Genomic DNA, 6000 nt, shown 5'->3' with positions numbered 1-6000 from the left:
GTTATTACTCACTTATTATGTGCATTACTCATTTTTAAAATTGTGGCTGTGAAGCCACTTGCCTCACTTCACTTATTTAAGAGGTAGCCAGAACTTGTCCCATACCAAGAGCAGTTTGTTCCAGAGGCAAAAGTTTCTGGTTTTCTCCCTCTGCTCTTTCTGCAAGATGATGTTCTCAGGCAGGAGCAATGCAGAAGGATCTACTAACACAGCAGTGATGCACTTGATGCTTCAGCTCAGGAGATGGAGTCTGTGGCTGACAGACCACGCTGAGATTGTGTATTCCTCTGACTCAACATTCTCCCTGCTGGCATCCCAGCTGGTCATGGAGTAACCATGGGCTGGGAATTTTGACTGTGCAGTGCACCTGAAGAGCATTTCCACGAAGACTGAATGCTCAAGGTGGGTGTTCAGTCCTAAATGTCTCTCATTTGCAAGCCAGTTTCTGTGACAGACTTTGAAGCCTCAAAGTTAATTGCTGCATAGCCCCAAAACTGTTTGCTAACAACCTGTGTTTCTGTTTCTTCTAGTCAATTATACGCATCTGAAAATTACCCTGTATCAGCTGGTGCCATTCAGATGGAGAGACTTCTGTTGAAGACTTTTTCTTAAAAACATTTAAATATTCCTGGTGTGGATACCCTCTATTTGGTGTACATGCAACTGCTGGTAGTGTCCTTAAAATTACCAGCAAGTTACACTAGTTTTATTTAAGTCCTACCTCCCCAGTGGATATTTCCATAGCAATGTGGTTCAGTGCAACTTCCTCCCTTATTTCTCAAAATATGCTTTAGCAGGCTCTTGCATTTGAAATGATCACACATTGCCACTCCCTGGAAAAACACATGATAGCTTATGAAACGTGTGCTATTACTGGCCAGATTATTACTGGAGCTAGCAATTCTGCAGCTCAGTGCTGATCCTAAAAAAGAGATCTCCCGAGGATGTGTGGGTACTTTTTCTCAGGCAGGGACTGAATGGAGATTTATAAATTTCATTAGTTCATAAAATTTAAGTTATCACAAATACAGGTACTTAGTTCCGTTCTGGCTATTTGTTCAAATTTCTGTATGCAGGTACAACCCCAGAATGAGGATGTTTTATCATTGAATCAATAAGGATGTCACCTGGGGAAATCAGGAAGGGGTGATAGATTAAAATCAGCTGAAATTCATTGGAAGGTTTGGATGCTGCATGTAGCTAAATGGAAGAAATGGATCTACTTTACTGCTATTTTTCACCCAGAACTGTTCATTTAAAGACATTAAGCTTTCACCTTCCCTTTGTTCTGAAGCCAGGGTGTTAGCCCATTAAGGTCTGCTGATGTGACATTTGTGACTTTACCCCAGCCTCAAATGCTCTCTGTTCAAACCACAGGGGAAGGTACCCAGCCTGTGGCATGGTTCACTTGAAAAAGATATATTTGATATTTATTATCGTGAAAAAAAATACTCTTTGGGTTTTTGCAGACTCATCTGTTTCTCACTGGATCGCTCCTTTGGCATCATGAACAACCAAGTTTTTTCATTGTGTTTTCAGACGGCCGAGATACTGTGACAGCGCCCATTATTTCACACTGTGGTTCACCAACCTGCCCCAGGCTCCACTGACCACACTTCTCATTTTCCACAGTGCTGCCGTTCAAGGTCCCTGGACTGGGGACCTTGACTTGGGAGCTCCCGTTCGGTGCACGGCGGCTTCACAAGGCCCGCAGTGCCAACCCAGAGCTGCAAACTCGCAGCCAAAATCGTGGCAGGGCTGGTGCTTCCAGCGGACACGGCACCGGCCCCGTGCACTGCTGACCACGGGCGAACCGAGCCGGGCTAGAGAGGCTGTCACAAAGATGTCCTTGTCGCTCGTGTCCTAGCACATCGCTGTCACGCAATTACCTGGAGGGAAAGACACCTGCCAGTGTTATCTGCCAGGGTGCAGCCATACAAAACCGTCTGTCCCATCCCAGGGGGAATTCTCCACTCACAGGGCTGCCCCACACGACACCTGCCGCAGGGGCCCTGTGCCGGGCCACGCCTCACGCAGAGGGACACCTGCAGCCCTTCGTTCTAACCCTCACGGCAGGACGGTCAGCGCCCGAGGGAGCTCAGGCAGATGGGCGGGATGGCGAGGGAGGCAGAAGCCGCCCCGAGGGCTCGCAGAGCCGCGGGCAGCGCCCCGGCCCCCGCCCTGCGCTGGGCGGCGGCTCCGCGCCTCAGCATGGCGGAGGCGCCCCGGGAGCGGCTCCCGCCCGCCCGCACGGCCCGGGCACCCGGGCGGGGCCTGCGCTCCCCCCGCCGCGCCCTCCCAGCACAGAGCCCCCGCTGCTGCGGGACCCGCTCGCTGAGCTTCGCCCGCGGCCCCTCGCCTGGGGCGCGGCGGGCTCGTCACGCCTCGCGGGCGGAGTGCGCCGCATCCCCGGTAGCGGCGGCGGGGAGCGCAGGGAATGCCGTGAGTACGGGAGCGGGAGCAGGCCCGGGGCGGCGGCGCGGCCCGGCCCTGCCCGCCTCCCCCGGCCGCTGCCACTCCGCCCTTCCGCGGCGTACGAGCAGCGGCTGCGGCCTCCGTGCCGCGCCCCGCTGTCCCCCCGCCCCGCGGGGAGCGGAATGGCCGCGGTGCCCGTGCGGGGCTCCGAGCGGTGGCACGGCGGGGCCATGCTCCCCTGCCCGAGCCGCTCCCGGAGAGGCGGGCGGGACCCAGCGCCGCGGCAGCGCCGGGCCTTCCCTCAGCCCTGGCAGCCCGCAGGACGGCGGCACGGCCGGGGAAAGGCAGGCGCCGCCTGTCTCCGGGGTGCCCGAGGCTGCGGCACCGGCGTGTGGAGGCACGTGCTGCAGAGCCCTCGAGGAACAAACAGAGGGCTTCAGCCAGGGCTAAAACCTTTGGAGGTGTTTTTGGGGACTACGTGCGTTCAAAACCTGTAACGCATTGTGTGGGCAGCCCAGCTAGGCTTTGTTTATTAGCTCTTACGGGTGTTTGTTTTTGTTTTTTTTTCTTTATAATTTTAAGTATCTGGAGAGAAGGTGAAAGTAACTGTGATGTTCTTAATGAAACATGTAACATGCATGTCGTCACTTCATGCTCCCGTTCCCTTCCGATACGGACTCATACTCCTTTAGGATTCCAAGGCCATTACCACTCCTACACAGTGGTTAATGCCTAACAGCCCTTCTTAAGCTAAGGCTTTAGTCTTAAAAAAGCTTCCTCTTTGGCTTTTAGACATCGCATTTCCTTACAACTTGGGTCTTAGGTTAAATGCAAAAAAAAAACATATTTGAAAGATACAGAATGTAAGAAATATCAGGCAACTATTTGCTTTCTTTTGTACTGACAGAGGCAAACAGCAATTGCTCATTAAATGTCACTTTGGGTTTAATGTCCTACTATACTGAGTTAGGGAGCTGTAAAGTAACGAAGCAGGGATGAGATTTGTTTGTTTAGGTTAACGGTGAAATTGGTTTCATTGCCTTCATTTGTTCTCATTCTTGCCATTAAATTATCCTCCTGTAGTCCAGATTCAGGCTAATTTTAGATTTTGTGGTAGGCAAGGAAGGGACTCTTCTTTTTCATGCCTAGCTATCTGCAAGAGTGAATTCACTCTGATGGGCATTTCCTACCAGCTTGATACCTTCCCTTTTATTTCTGTCAAACCAAGCACAGCTCTATTAAAATTTGCAGAGGAACAAACTCCCAAGGCAGAGCTTTCTTTAAGCTGGGTCTGTAACTACTCCCTGTCCATTGGTTCAGGATGGCACTGAGCCTTGGGCTGTATTAACTCCCTGATGTTTGGGGGCATAATTGCTCTGTGTCTTTGTTCTGGGAAGAAGTGAAGCAAGGTATTTGGAGGCATTGTCAAATTTGTGTTAAAGGTGCTATATCCAAAGATAAACAGGGATTTGGATAGAATATTCTTGATTTGCAGGTACATCTACACCAGCAAAATATGCTCCCTGCAAAGACATTACCAGCACAGCAAAGTGTGGGAGACACTGCCGTAATTTTGAGTGTGAAATCTCCCCCATCTCTCCTGTCTGGTGAGTGTTGCTAGTCCTCAGAAGCACTCTATCCTCTTCCCTGGATGTTCCTTTGGCTAGTCAAGAGCGGTGATGGGAAATGAAGGCAAAACACTATGAACTGGAAGTTTTACAGACCAGTGCAGTGGTTCCTCTCATGAGATTTAGTGAGTTTGTAAGAATATTAGTACCTGGTTTTGCAATTTGTTTTATGATATACTCAGAAATTGGTGGCCTTTTTAATTTTTTTTTTTCCCCAGAGACTATGCCTATGTGAGCTGGCTATGTAGCAAGGGGATCAGGGTGAGTGAGCTGTCATGTAAAATACAAAAATGTTTGTAGAAGGTTTTGCTGGGCAAAGGTAGCTAATGCAGACAGTGAGAATTTTTTTGGTGGTCCTCTACATAACAAATCAGTCACTGTCTGGCTGTTTGCAAAATACAGACACTCCTGCAAAAGAAGTCCTGTGGATAAAGGAAACTAGTTTTGGTTTGAAGTTATATTTGGGCTTTTTTCCTTTTCTGCTGCAGTGGATCTGCACTGCTTTATTCTGTTAAAAGTGTTCTCACTAAGATTAAAACCAGGGAGATTAAGGAGGAGACATAAGAATGTAAAAAATCAGTCTGAGTTCAGTTTAAGAGGTCAGAGAGCAAGAAGTCACTGGAAATATTCCCGGTGCCCACAGCTGAGATTGTGCTGCAGGGTTTGCTGCACTTACAGTGAAAGCCCCAGAAGACTTTTCAGTAAAATGCTATGTGACTTAGACACTGCTTAAATCCTTTTGATGCAGGTATTGTTGGAAAACACCTTTTATTTGTTACACAGACTAGGCTGTAGATGATTCATGAGGAGGTAAATACCTCATCATGAATTAGTAAATACTGTGTGGAATATCTGAAATGGGATTTGGGAAAAACTAATGAAAAGGTTAAGTTTGCTTCTTCAAAAGGGCTTTTTTTGCTAACAATAAAATACTGAGCCTGTGGTCCAAGCACTAATAATCTGTATTCAGGTTATTGTTTTCTGTCAATAATCCTGAGTGCTCACTGCAGTATCAGTTTTTGTTTGAAGTCTGTCCTGCCTTACTCTAGTCTGTGTTTGTAAATGAGAAATCTAAGATCTGTGTGGAGCAAGACAGGTAATTAATCATGGAAGTGTGAATACCCTGCTGAGACGTCTTGTGATCGTAGTTGAACTTTCTGGTCAGTGCCAGCTGGGGGACTTAAAGGAATGCTGCTGGATTTAAAAACTGATTTAATTCTGGAGATATCATTAGCTCAGATAACACAGAGTTGAAAAACTAGAAAGATTCTTTAAAAATATCAAATATTAATTTATTAGAATTGTTTGTTTGGCACCTGTGAATGGTTGTTTTTACCATTTATTCTGTGACTTCAGCCAGACTCCCTTACTGGAAGACATTCCTTGTAAATACAGTAAAATACATTCCCAGGGATAAGGAAAACCTTACTTTATAAGAGATGCTGGTAATTTTTAATTAAAATCATTGCAAAGCAACAGTAAGATAATGTATGTAGTTGTGTAGGGGATATGAATAACAGTTGCACATAATGTATGTTTAATTTAGCTGTAGTTATGCAAATGAAAAATAGAAAATTGGAAAACATTGAAGGTAAAAAAGAGTTCATAAATAAAAAAATTAATTGGAACTTTCCAGGGGTGTAGTTCAGAAACAAAATTTAGTAACAAGGGTGCCAGCTTGGTGCTTTTTATAGAACAGTTGTTATTATCCATCCATGTGTTTATACTCCCTATTAAAAAGATCAAGATAATTTGTGTGAGTAATACCTAATTGCCTTATGTGGAGTAAGTTTTATGTTAGGTAATAAAAGAAGGATCCTGTAGGGAGGCTGAAATCCTTTGCCATTGCTCCAGTGCTCTCCTCATCACAGCTGGTCTCTACGGGGTGCTCATTAGTAGATGCTTTTTCATAGAATTTCAGGTAAGCTGTGTAAGTTTTTCCTCCCTAACAGATTAG

The 6000-nt window shown here is 46.7% G+C and overlaps 1 protein-coding gene across 4 annotated transcripts in view; it reads left to right on the top strand.

Annotated features, from left to right (window-relative positions):
* The first annotated feature begins 2362 nt into the window (after positions 1-2362).
* GSDME (gasdermin E) overlaps positions 2363-6000 on the top strand; it is a 41778-nt gene continuing 38140 nt past the window's right edge. For 3 of the 4 annotated variants that reach the window (XR_010784005.1, XR_010784006.1, XM_066554662.1), the window contains exon 1: positions 3911-4022. The gene's annotated coding sequence lies outside the window, so the exon portion shown is untranslated. Of the gene's footprint in view, positions 2443-3910; positions 4023-6000 lie in introns of those variants that run through there. The other variant, XM_066554671.1, reaches the window with a different exon arrangement.

This window comes from Molothrus aeneus, chromosome 1, assembly GCF_037042795.1.
Source record: "Molothrus aeneus isolate 106 chromosome 1, BPBGC_Maene_1.0, whole genome shotgun sequence".
Lineage (NCBI taxonomy): Eukaryota > Metazoa > Chordata > Aves > Passeriformes > Icteridae > Molothrus > Molothrus aeneus.
The sequence above is the reverse complement of the archived record's forward strand: the minus strand, read 5'-3'. Positions and strand labels throughout refer to the sequence as shown.